At 38.7% G+C, this 17,521-nt stretch overlaps 1 long non-coding RNA gene across 3 annotated transcripts in view; it reads right to left on the reverse strand.

The window, feature by feature from the left end:
* The window catches only part of LOC129048802 (uncharacterized), a 197,300-nt gene that overhangs the window by 57,405 nt on the left and 122,374 nt on the right, over positions 1-17,521 (reverse strand). The window lies entirely within an intron of this gene.

Consider the following 17,521-nt stretch of genomic DNA (forward strand, 5'->3'; position numbering starts at 1 on the left):
TTGTACTTATATGAAATAAGAACTTAACTTAAAAGAACTTGATAGAGAATTACTGTCCACTGTCTGATTAAATCACAAAGCAAGAGGGTAGAATACCTGAATACATGGCCTGTTTGTTGGAAAAGAGATGACAACTTGGAATGACCACCTGAAAGAAAATGAAAACATATCTCCTCTCCCTTTTTTTTTTCTGAATGAATTTGTTTATTATTATTATTATTATTATTATTATTATTATTATTATTATACTTTAGGCTCTATGGTACATGTGCGCAACGTGCAGGTAAGTTACATATGTATACATGTGCCATGCTGGTGCGCTGCACCCACCAATGATAGACTGGATTAAGAAAATGTGGCACATATACACCATGGAATACTATGCAGCCATAAAAAATGATGAGTTCATGTCCTCTCCCTTTTTTTTAAAGATTCTGGCAATATATTTTCAGATGACTCCAGAAGGAGCTCGGAAGAGACCACAATAATATGTCTTACAAAGTCATGAAGGAGCTGAGCTGAAAGCTTAACCTAAAAAAAAATCTGTTTCTCTATATCTAGGGTTCATTGTAGTTCTATACAGACACTCTGACCCATAGATGTCTGCCTGTGGCTTGTGCTATTGATGGCTTATCTAAGTCCTATTTCATTAAGTCAGTCTCGGAAAAGAGCAGCAGTCCCATGGAATGTTTATTTTCACCAGGCTTGGCAATCTAAAGGAAAATCAAGTAGCACAGTGTTGTCAAGGTATAGTCCTCATCCTGTGGCATTAGCACCACCTAGAAACTTGTGATAATTGCAAGTTCTTGGGATCTACCCCATCCCCAAATTAGAATTTACAAAATCAGAAGAAATTTTAAGGGTAGTACCCAGCCATCTGTGATTTAACAAGTCCTCCAGATGACTCTGATGCCCATTCAGGTTTGAGAGCCATTGAGGAAGCAGAATTGTTCATTTACAAGTTTACAATGACTTTCTTAGCAAGGCAATCTTAGAATACAGACTTCCTCCATTGATTAATGCAATAAATTTGCTCCGCTATCCAACACCCAACAGTGACTCAACGGACTTCTCTTTTGCACTAACCTTTGCGAAATACTCTTTCTGGGCATTCTGCCTCAGATTAATGAGAAAGTGGTAGACTGCTCACATATTCCAGAAGCCTGACTTAACTGATTTCATAATGCTCTGAGCTGCTTGGCTCCAGGTTCTTCCTGTTAAGATTTATGAATCCAGACTGTAACACCATTTCTCAACATATCTTCAAGTTGATGATTTCATTTCAATAGTAAAGTTGACCATAATGGAAGGTGAATTAAAGGAAAAAAAACCAGATATCAAGGGTTGTGTGAATTTGTCAAAAATGACTTACTAATTAAAAATATTAATTCACAAGCAGGTCACCAAGAGCCCCTTTGCTTTGATTATTCATGTAAAGCCCATTAGTCTGTAAATTATTCACTTAAAAACTAGAACTCCATCTAGTCTGTGAAATCTAAAACAAATATTCCTTAAGGTCAAATTTCCTAGGACTCTCACATTCCCATTAAAGGTAGACAGAGAGCCCATTTAACCGATGACAAAACAGAAGCTCAGAGTCTTAGCTAAGGCCACATCATTATGGACAAAGTGACAAGGCTCAGATTTCTTGAATTTTCTTATAGATGTCAATTCAATGTAATTAATAATGTATTAAGTACCTGCTCTGTGCCAGACCCTGGATTAGGGGATGGGGCTATGTAAGTTTCTTTTCTTTCCTTTTCTTTTTTTTGAGACAGTGTCTTGCTCTGTCACCCAGGCTGGAGGGCAGTGGCGCAATCTCAGCTCACTGCAACTCTGCCTCCCAGGTTCAAGCGATTCTTCTGCCTCAGCCTTCTAAGTAGCTGGGATTACAGGCATGCACCACCACGCTGGGCTAATTTTTTTTTTTTTTTTTTCAGTAGAAATAGGGTTTCACCATGTTGGTTGGGCTGATCTTGAACTCTTGACCTCAAGCAATCCACCCACCTTGGCCTCCCAAAGTGCTGGGATTACAGGTGTGAGCCACGGCACTCGGCATAAATTTCTGACATAGTCCCTGCCTTTAAGGAGTTCAATGCAAGAGACCCTGTCTCCCTGATTATTTAATATCTTCCTTTGGCTGACTTCAAACTCCAGTGAAGTAATGAAAGGAATAGTAATGATTGTTGATTTTTACATTGAAGAAATCTTGTGACAGAAAGAATTTCACCAGGAGGAGAATCAAGGTCCTCACATTGACCATGCATTATTTAATCAAGGCACCAAGATGTCCTACATCTTGGTGATGAAGAGATTAAAAGTGCCCTATTGTGGGCCATTAATATTTCCTACCATAACACAATGTAGAGATACCATGTGAAAAAATGATGAGCTTGTAGAAAAGGCAGTGAGAATTGGAGCTCAAGGTCAGAGAAGAATAAAAGCTAAGTATGAACAAGTCACATTTTACAATTTAAAAATAACATGATGTTCAGATATATTCTCAAAACAAAGGCATATTAGAACTGGTCTGCACTCTCGTTATTCTCTTCATTATATGAGTACAAGGTTGAGTTTGGGAGGTCTACATTTTTCAAAACACTAGCACCACCACTTTAGCAAATGTTCGGGTTAAGGCAATAAACTTGTGTGGCTGGGAACTGGAGACCAAGTTCTGGTCTCCACTCTAATACTTACTGACTTTATAACCAAAGGTCAGGTTATTTTGGGTGGTAGAAAAGGTGAAAATAAGACAATTGCAGACAGGACTTTTTAAGGAAATTGAAGTTTTCCATAAAGCATTAAAAGCTATAGAAATATAAGGTCATATTTATTCAGTCACCATTTTAAGCACCTGTAATATACTCTGAGTGGCACCAAGTCCTGGCGATACCCAAGTGCATATACTGTCATCACATGGCATCCATGGAGAATTGGTTCCAGGATCCCCTGCCAGTACTAAAATCTGCAGATGCTTAAGTCCTTTATATAAAATGTGTAGTGTTTGCATGTAACTTATGCACATCCTCCTGTGTACTTTAAATCATCTCTAGATTACATACGATATCTAATACAATGTAAATACTATGTGAATAATTGTTATATTTTATTGTTTAGGGAATTACAAGAAAATAATCTGTAGGTGTGCAGTACAGACACAACAATCCTTTTTTTTCCCCCAAATGTTTTTGATCCAGAGTTAATTGAATCCCCAGATGTGAAACCCATGGATATGAAGGACCAATGGTAACAAAGCATTGGTGTTTTTTATTTATTACTAGAATAGCTGGGAAACATCCTTAGAACATCAGTCCAAAGTGACTTGTAGTGTAAAAAAATTGGATATAAGAGAGCTTTTCAAGTGAGTTAAGTTTCCTTCATTAGGAAAAAAAAAAAAAACTAGGGTAGGTAGGCTTTAATAACTTAAAAAAATTCACAGCATCATTTTAAGAAGAGCTTAGGTCAGCCAGTATGAAAGCAAAGAAAAAGAAAAGTTAGCCTCAAGTCATAGCAAAAAAAAAAAAAAAAAACAAAAAACAAAACAAAAAAAAACCGATTTGGAAAGAGATTAGGGAGACTTTGATTTTTCTGGAACACTAGAGCTAGTTACTGGGGGAAAAAACCCTGTGGAATTGCTCTGCTGAAAACATTTGGAAAGTAATTAGCTAATTCTCTTTCTCAATGTGTTTAAAGATATGACTAAAAGTGGGTGCTAGAATACTCCTTTTCTTGAAGCTCCACTTCTAGAACTCTGAATGGCAATGAGGTGGATTAAAAGTCTATTCTCTTCTCCCTCCCTTATTTGGCTGGCATGTCTAATTCCAGAATTGGAAACTCATAGACATTGCTATGAAATGTATCATAGATCATGACTCACTATGAAAAGGACAAGTGTGCAAGTTGCCTTACCAGTGAAAAATCCTCTGCCTGCCCTCTTTCTTCCTGAGACAAGACTTCAGTTCTCTCTCTCTGATTCATATCCTGAGGAAATCAACACGATAAAAAATGGCTGTGTTCAATTAAAAAATGTCTCCAACCCACACTTTAAAAACGTAAGCTCTTTTCAATTCAGATATGTATTATCTTCCTGAGAAAGTCTTTTCCTTCAGAAGAATTTTGTGCCATTTAAGATAGGCAAAACAGGCAGAATGCCATTCCTGCAATGAAAGTTACGCATTTAGCCAACAGATCTGCAAAGTGCATCTGCCATTGCAATGGATTTAAAGATGGGAATTAGTAGGAGAAAGAACTATGGTTTATTTGAGCCCACCAGCATCAGGTATTCTAGGTACTCTTCAATAGTAGCAGTTAACATTAATTGAATGCTTGCTAGATATCAGGTACCATTCTAAGTTTTCCTTGCATTATTTCATTTAATCCAAACAAGTTCATGAGATAAATCCTATTATGGATCCTAACTCACAGATGAGGAAAATGAGGTTCATCAGAGGTTAACCAATTTGTTCAATATGAGGTAGCAAAAGAGGGGATTCAAATCAGAACTGTCTGACATCAGAACTTAAACTTCTAACTATTCCTCATGTAGTCTTTTAGGAAAAGGTAGATAGAAGATCCCCATTGTGGATATCAGAAAATGGAAACTCAGAGAAGAAGAGTAACTTCATTAAGAGCACAAAGATTGCTGATGTTTTTGGCCTAGGATTTGAGCTCAGGTCAGGAGGACTCCAATGTTCACGTTCCAGTCATATCGATAGAAAACCTAGGAGATGAGTAGATATCCTGACATTCATTCCACATAAATTATTTTTAATTCAAATAAGCAAATGCCCACTATGTATAAAACTCTGTACAAGTCTTACTGCATGTAAGACTTTGAAGACAGTATGAAAAAATTAAATATATTGTACCTGCCTCCAATGAACTTTAAATTCTAGTTGACAGAGAAAACACACAGATGAATAAACTAAGATCAGTTGCAAAGTATTGTGACACCATAGGTAAAATAACATCCTACGCATTAAATAGATTCAGAAGAAATGCTAGGAGAAGTAGTGATTAGAGAAGAAAATTGATCAAGAAAAGCTTCCTTGAAGAGGTATAAAATGATATGCATGATGAATAGAGTTGATCCCGTTGCCTGACTCCCTGTCTATTTTTGTGGGTAGAAGAAAAAAGATACTTTGGAGAACCCATAGAGAGAAAATATGATCTTAGCACCTATAGGAAAGGTCCTATGAAAGATACAGCTCACAATTACAGAGCCGTGGAAAGGTTGAAGGAGAGGGAAGGATTTCTCTGTGATTACAGTTAAAACTACTAGTGATTACTCTTTCTCTTGGCTAGTAGTTTTCCATAGGGTCCTACCAAATATAAACTATAATAGTTACAAATCAATTCTACACTCATTCTTTATGAAAAAAAGGCAAATGGCCAGAGGAGAGGGAGAGGAAAAGTCCATTTCAGCATTTTCAAGGGATTTTCCATGAGATCTAGCCAGTAATAGAAAAGAAGAAATTTTTTTCTGAATAAGGAATGGACTCGAATGCTGATTGCTTATTTCACCTCCCACCTCCCCGGCAAACCCCCAATTTAATAAAAAATTGGTTATTAAAAAGAACCCTTGGATGGTAAGCATGTATTCCTCAATTATAAGATTTATCCAAGCTACGTTCAACTTTTTTTCAGTCTAAAGCATGGACTTCAGCCTTCAAGAGGACTATTTACTGAGAGTTCTCTAAGAACATTATCTTCTTATTAACTAGAAGCAAGAAGTATTCAAGGTGTTAATGAGTATTACTAAATAAAACAGTTCTAAAGTCAAATAACTGGAAAAGCTGAGTTCAAATGTTGTATTTTATTTTATTTTATTTTTTTTTGAGATGGAGTCTCGCTCTGTCGCCTAGGCTGGAGTGCAGTGGCATGATCTCGGCTCACTGCAAGCTCCACCTCCCGGGTTCATGCCATTCTCCTGCCTCAGCCTCTGAAGTAGCAGGGACTACAGGCACCCACCACCATGCCTGGCTAATTTTTTGTATTTTTAGTAGAGACGGGGTTTCACTGTGCTAGCCAGGATGGTCTCGATCTCCTGACCTTGTGATCCACCTGCCTTGGCCTCCCAAAGTGCTAGGATTACAGGCGTGAGCCACCGCACACGGCCTATTGTATTATTTTTATTTTACAGCCTTAGATATGCTCACGTACATTTTGAATGTCCAGTGGAGACATATTCAGGATTTCTTAAACTTGTTTGACTTTAGTATACCTCCTTATTTTGTAGAACTTGTATTGATATCTCATAGACTTCATATTCCAAGAAAAGAGTCATGCTCTCTTTCCTTACATAAGTTTTAGAAAGGTAGCTCTTACAACAGTTAGGTCCACGTGGATGGAGTAATGGGTGGAGAAAGAGGACTACCAACTGGCCATAACTTTGAGCCCATAGCTGGGAGCGATGGGTCTCCACTTTCAGCTTCCTTGAATTCATCATTAAGCAAGAGTGAGTGACAAATCTCTAATGTTTCTTTTGATGCTTTTCAGGGCCACGTTCACAGCCACATGGAAAAGCACTGGAGTCACTCTCCTCTATAATGATCAGCTCAGTGTTGCTATCAGTGGGAATGAGGGAGACAAAGCAGGGGTTTCTTCCCACAAGATAGCCAAGGGCTGTCTTGAACTGATGGAGCACATGGAGTGAAGGATCATTTACACTGCATGCCTGAACACATTGTGTCAATTACATTTTAGTATTTCACCCATAGTCTTTGGAAAGCACTCAAAAGAGTTCAGATTCCTTTAGTGGGTCATTCTGTATCTGTTAGATGTTCCTTGCCCTTGCCTACATCTGACCAGAGTATAAGACTAATGAAATCAAACTTCTCTAAACATCTCCTGTATGAGTGTGACTTTAAAATGCTGCCATTGCTTATAGTCATTTAAAGAGGAGGAAATGGAGACAGTGAAGAGAAAGTTGCACCACTTAGAGTTCTATTTTGAGACAGAAATCCTCAAGTAAAACTTCTGTCTACAAGAATACAGTTTGCTTAGGAGAGAGTTTACTTCAAAATTAGCACACCTGAACTACTTAATTCCTAGCACATTACACGTACCGCTGAATCAGACGGCCTACCCTGAAGGGCTGTTTTTCTGCCCTATCCTAAGAGTCAGAAATGTATAAAAAGACACAGTCAACTCATTAACACATTTGCATTTTTCAATAGCATTAACCAAGATTTTATATGGTAAGTAAAATTAACGTATTTTTAATGTAAATATTGTATCATTGCATGTAAGTATACTTATGCATCTTTTTATATCATCCAAATATCTTTATCAATGAAGAATTCTCTATTTTACAGATAAACAGTTTTAATGAATAACTTAAGTTGGTATAGTGCTTTACAGTTTACAAGTCTTATTTTATCTTCAATACAACTCTGAGAGTTGAATCTTAGTGCCTTCATTTCATGATGTAGAAATTAAAGATTGAGAAAATATTACCAAGCTAATAATTGGCAGAGTGAGATTGAAATCCAGACTTTTTTTTATCTCAGATTTAGCACTGTCATTTCTCAAGGAGTGAGTCAGAACCCACACTTTCTGAGAGATTTCCAAAATAAGTCCATGGTGATCCGTTCTAGACTCGTAGTTCATTGTACTGCAAAATTAGTACTTGATTGGAAACTGTCTTATTGTCCAACTACTTCATGTGTCTCTGTCTTATCTATCACACACAAACATAAACCTTTTATTATGTTGCTCTTTAGGGCATCCCCTGACTTCCTCATGTGCTGTTCTTACTGCAGAGAATGCTCTCTCCTTTCAGACCCCACACAACAAGGCTCAATCCTATTCAACAGGACTCAGGCAAGGGGTGGTGCCTTTCCCTTCTTGGAAACTTGCTGGCATTCTCAACCGTCATCCTTGCTCCAGGAAGGAGACTCTCCTATATGCTCCTATAGCATCCAGCGCTGACATCTGTTAATGGACTCATCCCACTGTCTTGCACTGCCAGTGTCTATTTGTCATGCACTTCCCATATGAGCTTCACCACCTTGAGAACAGGAATCTTATGTTAGTTCTCTTTGAATCCTCAGAACCTACCACATAGTAGGCTGTTAATAACTGATAAATAAATAATTGAATAAATGAAGTAACACAAAACCAATTAAGGCAGTTAGTTAATGTCTTTGAGGAGTTCTCAGGCTCATGGGAAGAGGAATCTGTAAAGAGATCATGACAAGCAACACAGCAAGGTGTACTTCCCCAGTACAGATGGATTCAGGTGCCTTGGGGGCATACACAGGAAGGGACAGTGCTGCCCTGTCAGTCAGGCCTCAGAGAAAGCAAAGTTGAACAGAGTCTTGAAAGGAGAGTAGAAAGTCGCCAGTGTTTGTGGAGCTGAGAGAAGTAGGGTCGGAGTAGGCAGCACGAAGAGAAGGCAGGCTTTAGCAAGGCTCTATTTTATCTTGGCTGTGTAACAACCTTTTCTCTGGGGGAGCTGACCTTCTCTGCATCCAACCTTAGGGTTCTATAGCAGCTGCCAGTCATGTTTCTTGTTTTCCTGGCTCAGAGGACTTCCCAGAGGTTTTGCACATTTTTCCAGCCTCATGGAGGAAGGTCTAAGAGAACAAAGCTGACCCAGAGAGAGAAGCTTAGGGCAAAGTGGGAGGAAGTGCCTGGGTCCCTGATTCTAGTAATTTCTGGAGCCTGGTGTACCCAGCCCTTTCCAGAGTTTGGTTTGTTACCTAACTAAATTAAGCTGGGTTTCTTTCACTTGCAAACACAAGAGTACTGACCAAAACTAAAACCTTAAAAGTGGCCGGGCGCAGTGGCTCACACTTGTAATCCCAGCACTTTGAGAGGCCGAGGCAGGTGGATCACTTGAGGTCAGGAGTTCAAGACCAGCCTGGCCAACATGATGAAACCCTGTCTCTACTTAAACTACAAAAATTAGCTGGGTGTGGCAGCGTGTACCTGTAGCCCCAGCTACTCAGGAGGCTGAGGCACAAGAATCACTTAAACCCAGATGGCAGAGGTTGCAGTGAGCTGAGATCATGCCACTGTACTCCAGCCTCAGCAACAGAGCAAGACTCAGTCAAAAACAAACAAACAACAAAAAAAAAACCCACCTTAATAATATCTCCTGTGGGCTGGGCATGGTGACACACGCCTGTAATCCCAGCACTTTGGAAGGCCGAAGCAGGAGGATCACTTGAGCGCAGGAGCTCAAGACCAGCCTAGGCAACATAGTGAGACCCTATCTCTACAAAAAATAAAACAATTAGCTGTGTGTGATGGCATACACCTGTAGTCTCAGCTACTCAGGAGGCTGAGCTGGGAGGATCACTTGAGCCCAGGAGTTTGAGGCTGCAGTGAGCTATGATCGCACCACTGTACTCCAGCCTGGGTGACAGAGTGAGACCTTGTCTCTAAATAAGAATAATAACAATGAATCTCCCCTACAGCATGCACATAGAGATAGGCACAAAGTAGCTACTCAAGAGTTTGTTCCTCAAATGGATCTTTTCCCATCATCTGTTCAATCCTTTCATTTAAAGATGTAGACACAGAATTAAGTACCTTTTCCAAAGCCACCCATTCTACTCATAACAGATTTTATCCTAGAGCCTGACTCTTCTTCCCAGAACAGTGCTCTATCCACCAAATACTGCTTCCTTTGGTTTTTGCTGGCTAGTTAGCCTTAAGGTAAGAGGTGATCATGGGATTCATATTTGACGAAAAAAAAAAATCAAAATGAACAAAGAATTCATGATATGACTATAAAGTGATGAAATTATGGTTTTTTATGCATTTAACAAATAGCCCCCACACACATCTGTCTCTGTGGTAGGCGGGTATTCTGGGATAAACAAGACATGCTCCTTGACCTCAAGTAAGTTCACTAAGTGGAGGGAGGAACTGTACAACTTACCAGAGCTTCATATATCTTCAAATCAGCAATCTAGGAGAATATATACTTATTATTTTTTCATTTGCTGGTAAGTCTCTTTGAACCAGTTGAGTCAAACAAAAATATCAGCTTACGATTTTATAAGTGCATTTAAATTCTTTTTTTAAAATTTTTTTTAGATGGAGTCTTGCTCTGTCGCCCAGGCTGGAGTGCAGTGGCGTGATCTCGGCTCACTGCAACCTCTGCCTCCTGAGTTCAAGCAATCCTCCTGCCTCAGCTGCCCAAGTAGCTGGGACTACAGGCGTGTCCCACCATGCCCAGCTAATTTTTGTATTTTTAGTAGAGATGGAGTTTCACCATATTGGCCAGGCTGGTCTCAAACTCTTGACCTCGTGATCTGCCTGTCTTGGCCTCCCAAAGCGCTGGGATTACAGGTGTGAGCCACCGCGCCCGGCCTTAAATTCATTTTTAATCAAAAATGGTATCATCCAGCTGGACCAATTGAATATGGCACTTGGGTTTTTTTGAAAACACAAAATAGCCTCAAAAGACAATGAATTTCTTCCACTAAGTATGTTGAAAGATGCGGTAGATTCTTAGGTCTGCTATAAAACAGGAGGTTCAAAGATGTTTTGCCCAAGCCTAGGCAGCATCACTGCCCTGAAAGTAACTGTACTATTCAAGATGAGTATGTTTGTATGCATTTGTTAAAATAATTAGTTCTAGAATTTATATTAAATTTCCAGACAGGCCTAGAGGCAGATGCCAGGATCGCCTTAAGTCACCTTGATGCCCTTCCAGCTCTGTGATTCTACGATTGCTTATACTGGATTTCTCCAACCCTGTGATGGGCTGAAGAGCTATTTCTGTCCTAGTTCTTTGCCTTATATAGGTCAAATCCCATTCCAATGAGTACCATAACAATAACCACCTCATGGCCTGGTTATTTTAGACAACCTGATAAAATGAGAATCAAGTATGACCTCCAAACCGAAGTTGGCTGTTACAGAATTTGACCTGAATATTACTTAAGCAAGGAGGTGGCCAGTGTCTTAGGTTTTCATTTTCATGGCACTGAACCATTGCAAAACAGTTAGATTGAAGGTACCAAGAATCTATTAGTGAATCCAAACAATTGTACCCAGAGTCCCTAGTCAGTGACTCCATGTGCCTGATAGATACTACAAAATCAGAATGTCAGGGGACTGAATGCTATGAATTTCCATGTAAGAATGGTCTCCAACTTATGCCTATCCACTATAGCCAAAGAGTGTCACGGCAATTGTCCATCTTAATTCAGGGCTATTTATAAGCCTTATTTTCATATTGGGCATCCCAAACCTGAGGTTTCTTTCTCCAGTCTCTCCCAGGGAGCTAGATTCATGCTTCTTTTTGCATATATCGTTTCTGCTTGAAACGAGGTGTTAGTTACTGCTCTCTGAAATGTACCTTTACAAGAGTGTAAAGACCCTGAGGGTACCTATTTGTTTGGTTGATTCCCAGCTATGCTTAATATCTGGGTCCTGTCATTAGAATTTAAGTTCCACAAAAGCATGAAATCTCATGCCTAGAACAGTGCCTAGCACATAGTAAGTGCTTGATAATTATTTATTGAAATAATGAATGATTAATGATGGATAGTTATTCTTTAAGACCCAATTCCAATGCCACCTTTCCCCTCCCAAAGCAGCTACGTGTCTCTCCTCTGATCCTTTAGTACTGTTTGCATTTCTCTAGAATAATACTTACAGGATACTCTATTGTTTATATCTGTTTTCCCAATTAAGCTGGGGAATATTTTATGGCAGGAACTATGTTTTATAATGCCATATGCTTTGTGCCTAAAACAATACAAGTTCAATAAATGCTTATTGCTTGAACGGCTGAAAGAATGAATAAAAATATTTCTCTTGTCATGATAAATGCTAAAGATTTGTGATTTAACCTTATACCTCAAATTTTGCCTGGACTCAAGAGCTTTCCATGGATCAAACTGATGAAGCCATGAGTCACTGGGCTTGGAGGAAGGGGTGTTTGTTTGTAGAGGATTTGCTTCCCGACCTCGATGAATCACATGTATAATCACCCAAACTGCATCCTGTCTGGGGAAGTAACCAAAACCCCTATTTCTGGCCCCAATGGCTTTTTGGTTTTATGAGTAAATGCCACTGGCATGTCATTAAATAAATGCCCTCAGAAAGTCCTCAGCTAGTGCTATAACCTACAATAGTCAGGGTTGTGACAGAGAAGCAGTCTTGTAATTAGAGTGCAAGGTGGAGGAGGTACCTTTTTCACCTGGCGTCTTTCTGGTGACCTGCCTCCAAGTTCTTTTCCAATATCTGTCACACTCTACTCCCAATCACAGGTGTGATCATGTAATTCTCCTGCACACAAAGAATCAATGGCTCTCACTATCTACAGAATAAAGACCAAACTTCTTGACTTACAATCCAAGGCCCTCCAGAATCTGGTTCCATCCTGTTTTACCTCCCTCATCTTCTTCTATTCTCATATAACTATACGTTCCACAAACACCGAACAATTTTCTGAACACATCCAAATCCTACTCTTTGCTCTTACGCTTTTGTTCCCTCCTAGAATGCCACCCCTTCCATTTTCAGATGCCCAACACTTGTGTATTCTTCAAGTCTCACAAAATGCCACTTCCTCCATAATGTCCTCTGTGATTGTCTAAGGAAGAATGACTTCTCCATTGAGCATACTTAAGATTTTATCTGTACTCCCATCCCATTGCTTATTTCTAATAACACGTAGGCACATGTTTGTTTCTCTAATCAATTTTCTTAGTCAATGTGATACTCCAACTCTTACCAGTGCCTGCCACAGTGGACACTCAAAATAAAAATTGGTTGAATAAAAAATCGAATTAGTTCAATTGTTTAAATCCTTATCTTTGGCTTGGAATCTTCAGGAAAGGTTCGATGTAAAAATTTCTTATTCATATTTATCTCATTTTATCCCTCACCCCTTTCCAAGAAAACATGAGATTAAGAAAAGCTTTGGTCCCAGCAAACAATTGTTGTTTTATATCTATGAATCTCAAAGGCAAGGTTTTCATTCCAGGCTTCCTTCTTCTTAATATCTAGCACTTCGGGGCCCACTTTGCTAATAGATGTCCTAAGCTCGAGGGGAAAATATAATTTTGATATTAACTTGAATAAAAAAGAAACATAACGAAGAGAGGATTTACTGTTTCAAAATGCAAACTTTTAAAAACATAGTGTATTCCAAAAACAAAGACTTTTCTGTTATCTGCTGTTTTGGAATATTCATGCCACAGTGCCAGTTTCAGTGTGGATACATTCCTTTCAGTATGGATAAGCGAGAGTTGATGCAATAAAGTTTAGCTTTGACTGCAAACCACTTTGCTTTCCTCTCTGTTTATTAGTATAACTCTGGTTATGAGAATAAGGACATAGAAGCAGACAAGGCTAAAATCACCCCAGCCAAGGTCAGATAATGAGAGAAAAGAATGTCAAGAGTTTTATTTTCTCTACTGTCTTTGGCCAATGGTCACATCTATGTGGATAAAAGAAACAGGTAGCCATTATTGCAGTTTGAGAGCCGTCTCCTTTCCTGCTTCTTGAAAGCTGCCACTGGGGCAGCATTCTTACTTCTTTAGAGACCAAGTCCTCCCTACACCACTTTATGGCTGAATGACTATAGAAAAGTCAGCAACTGGTCATCAGAGAAATGCAAATCAAAACCACAATGAGATACCATCTCACACCAGTTAGAATGGCAATCATTAAAAAGTCAGGAAACAACAGATGCTGGAGAGGATGTGGAGAAATAGGAACGCTTTTACACTGTTGGTGGGAGTGTAAACTAGTTCAACCATTGTGGAAGACAATGTGGCGATTCCTCAAGGATCTAAAACTAGAAATACCATTTGACCCAGCGATCCCATTACTGGGTATATACCCAAAGGATTATAAATCATGCTGCTATAAAGACACATGCACACGTATGTTTATTGCGGCACTATTCACAATAGCAAAGACTTGGAACCAACCCAATGTCCATCAGTGATAGACCGGATTAAGAAAATGTGGCACATATACAACATGGAATACTATGCAGCCACAAAAAAGGATGAGTTCATGTCCTTTGTAGTGACATGGTTGAAGCTGGAAACCATCATTCTGAGCAAACTATCACAAGGACAGAAAACCAAATACCACATGTTCTCACTCATAGGTGGGAATTGAACAATGAGAACACTTGGACACAGGATGGGGAACATCACACACTGGGGCCTGTTACGGGGTGGGGGGAGTGGGGAGGGATAGCATTAGGAGGAATACCTAATGTAAATGATGAGTTAATGGGTGCAGCACACCAACATGGCACATGTATACATATGTAACAAACCTGCACGTTGTGCACTTATACCCTAGAACTTAAAGTATAATAATAAAAAAAAAGAAAAGTCAGCAATTTCTTCATCAGTTAAGTGAAGATAATAATACCTGTTACAACATAACATGGTCAGAATTTATAAGCTCTAAAGTGCTGTTCAAATATTAGCTACTATTATAAATTCAAAGATCAGTTTTTTTTTTTCATTACCTAACACAGGGGTTGGCAAACGTTTTTTTAAGAGAATGATAATAGCATTTTAAGATTTGTGGACCATGTGGTGTCTGTTGTAACAACTCCATTCTGCCTCTGTAGTAGAAAAACAGCCAAAGACAATATCTAAATAAATGGATGGGCTTTGTTCCAATAAAACTTTATTTATAACAGGTAGTGGACCAGATTTGGCCCATGGGACACATTTGCAAATCTCTGCCCTACACCTTTGGTGACAACGAAACACTAGAGGCAGAGGGGAATATCTAAACTCTGTTTGTGGTATGAAGAGTAATATAGTTGGGTTTTGTGATGAGTTGTCTTGAGGCTTTCAAATATCTTTTTAAGGTACTGTCTTTAACATTAGAGTTTTAATTTTGTACATTATCACCACCATCTTCATCATCATCAATATCATTTTGTACCTATCTGAGAAGTATCACCAAGAGAGGTATAAAAGAACCCTAGTTTTCTATACCTATCACTTGACCATACTCTGTTCTGGGAAAGACAGCTCTGATTATTGTTAAAGAAAATATCAATCATACTTGTGGTGAAAGGTCGCTACATTTTTTAACAAATTGGTCCTTTGAGCAAGATGAATTTTAATGGATTGGTTTATTAACCTAAAGGTTGAACCAGACTGAGAGTAACTGAATGATTTGCTCATAATTAGTATTATTTATAATTATTTTACTTGGGAAAAAATATCACCTTAAATGTCAGGATGTTTTTTAATTGCTTCAGATGAGATTCAAAATAATTGACTTCGCAAATTTATTTTTAAAAACTCATTTAAAAACATCTGAAGCTGCTGACAGTCTGTCTAGAAGAGGCAAGATATTGATATTCATTACTAGGAACAGGGCAGAAATTGATCCATGATTTTTTTTAACCACATGAATTGTGTATTGTGGTCACTTCTGGACTCTGAAATAACTGCAATGCTGACAGAGTGATGCGTTTGTTCCTCTCCCCCATTAAATCTGCTATCTAAGCGAAGATGCTGTGTGTGTGGATGTAGGTATATGTTTCTTGCTCAAATACATATTTACATATATTTTTATTAAAAGGGGAATAGGCACATGGGTGAAAAAAGGATGTATATACGTATGTAGTATTTTTAGAAAAATACAAATAGTCTACGTACACATTGCGCATCTATTCATGTGATTTAGATAGGATACTAACTTTTTGATGGTGAGTAGGTGTATGACAAATTTAGCATCTTTATAAATATTTGATTTATCAGTTGATTGGTGGAAATGAAAAAAAGTAAGAGACTATATTAACAGCTGGGGAAAGACAGCTTTTCAAATAATTTTAACTGTGAAATACGGGTAAATCACTAGTAAGAAACATGCAGCAGAATAATGACTATAAAATCTTACAATTATACAGCACTTGGATAGTTATGAACTGTTGGTGTGTGCAGTATAATCGCATGTGCTCCTTACATCTACATTTGGATGCACGAAGGAAGGATGGTAACAGTTTCATTTGACAGATGAACAAGAGAAGTCAAGTGATTTTCCCACCATCTACATTGCCTTCCCCATACACCACATGGCCTCTGGAACCTGAGGGAAGGGTGAGCGCATCTATAGGCATCAAAGCCAACTTCAGTCTTCACAGGCAGAATCAACCAGCCACATCCAGTGTGCAGAACCCAATTTTCATCCAAGACATTTCAATGAACTAAGTAACAAATGACCCAGACCAAAAAAAAAAAACACATTTCAGGCAGTGAATATAGCGATGGGATGATTAACTGATTAACAGAGTCTCTTATTTGCTTCTTCCAAGCATATTTAGTCTGATCATGTGCCTGAGACACGGTGTGACATTTGCTCTGGCAGCAGTGTCCAGGACACAGACAAATCACTCATCAGTCAGGTAGCCAGGCAGACACCATCAATCATTATCTGCATGTTTGAGAAATACAAAACTGTAGCCGAGGTCGGGGAAAAGAACATTTGATGGTGGCTAAAAGGTAAGTACACAAAGATTCCTATTTATCTGCCAAAAAGTTTACTCTAACATGTGCTGTGGAAATAGAGTCATAAATTCTAAATTTTCTCACAGATAGTAGGTTAAGGCTAATATATCTATATAACGTATATGTTATATATTATATTATTCTTCATACATATATATGTATATGTATGTATATATATGTGTATATATGTATGTGTGTGTGTGTGTATATATATATATATATATATATATATATATATATATATATATATATTTCTCCACAGCTCAGTAGGCAAACCCTCTGTTGAGGATAGGAAGAATATATTAACTGATTAATTATTATTAATGCCATCTTTTATTTAACTAGCAATTGTAATCTATTAAGAGCATTCATTCACACTATTTGACTTATTCAACCCTCAGAAAAACCCTGTAGGGCTCATAAGTAATATATTATTATCTTCCATTTATAGACAAAGGAAAAGGAAACTCAGATATTTCCTTTCTTAAGCTAATCTCACCAGTAAGTGGCAAAGCCTGGACTAGAACACGGAATTTCTGACTCCTAATCCATTACCTAGAGCGACTGTGGAAGAGCCGAAGGAAGAAAGGGAAAGTGTGAAACATGAGTTCCGAGCAGAGAGGACCTGAAAACACCCTCAGACCAGAATTCCTTCTAGTTTGGGTTAAAGTCCGGAGTGGGTGTGGCTATATGACACACAACCAGAAAGATTAGATTGACTTTCTGGCACACCTACTCACTTTGAATTTTCTTGTGCAACTGAGCCTTTAGTGTCAATCTCCCATCCTCCCCTGCCTTGTGAAGTTTCTGGGGTGGCCGAGTTGGAACCAACTTCAAACCCTCTTATGTCTCTGATTCACTTTCCAAACCCTCCCTCTCCCACTCCGTGGTCAGCCTTTTGCATCACACCCTGCAAACATTTTTTTCTTTTGCACTCCTTTGGGACTCCTCCCTCTTCTCTCCCTCCATCTCCCAACTCCTCTGCACTGCCTTTCCCCTTTAATCTCTGCTGACCACCTTTTGTGAATGCTCCATCCACTCCTCCCCCCGTCACG

Source organism: Pongo abelii, chromosome 9, assembly GCF_028885655.2.
Source record: "Pongo abelii isolate AG06213 chromosome 9, NHGRI_mPonAbe1-v2.0_pri, whole genome shotgun sequence".
Classification (NCBI taxonomy): Eukaryota; Metazoa; Chordata; class Mammalia; order Primates; family Hominidae; genus Pongo; species Pongo abelii.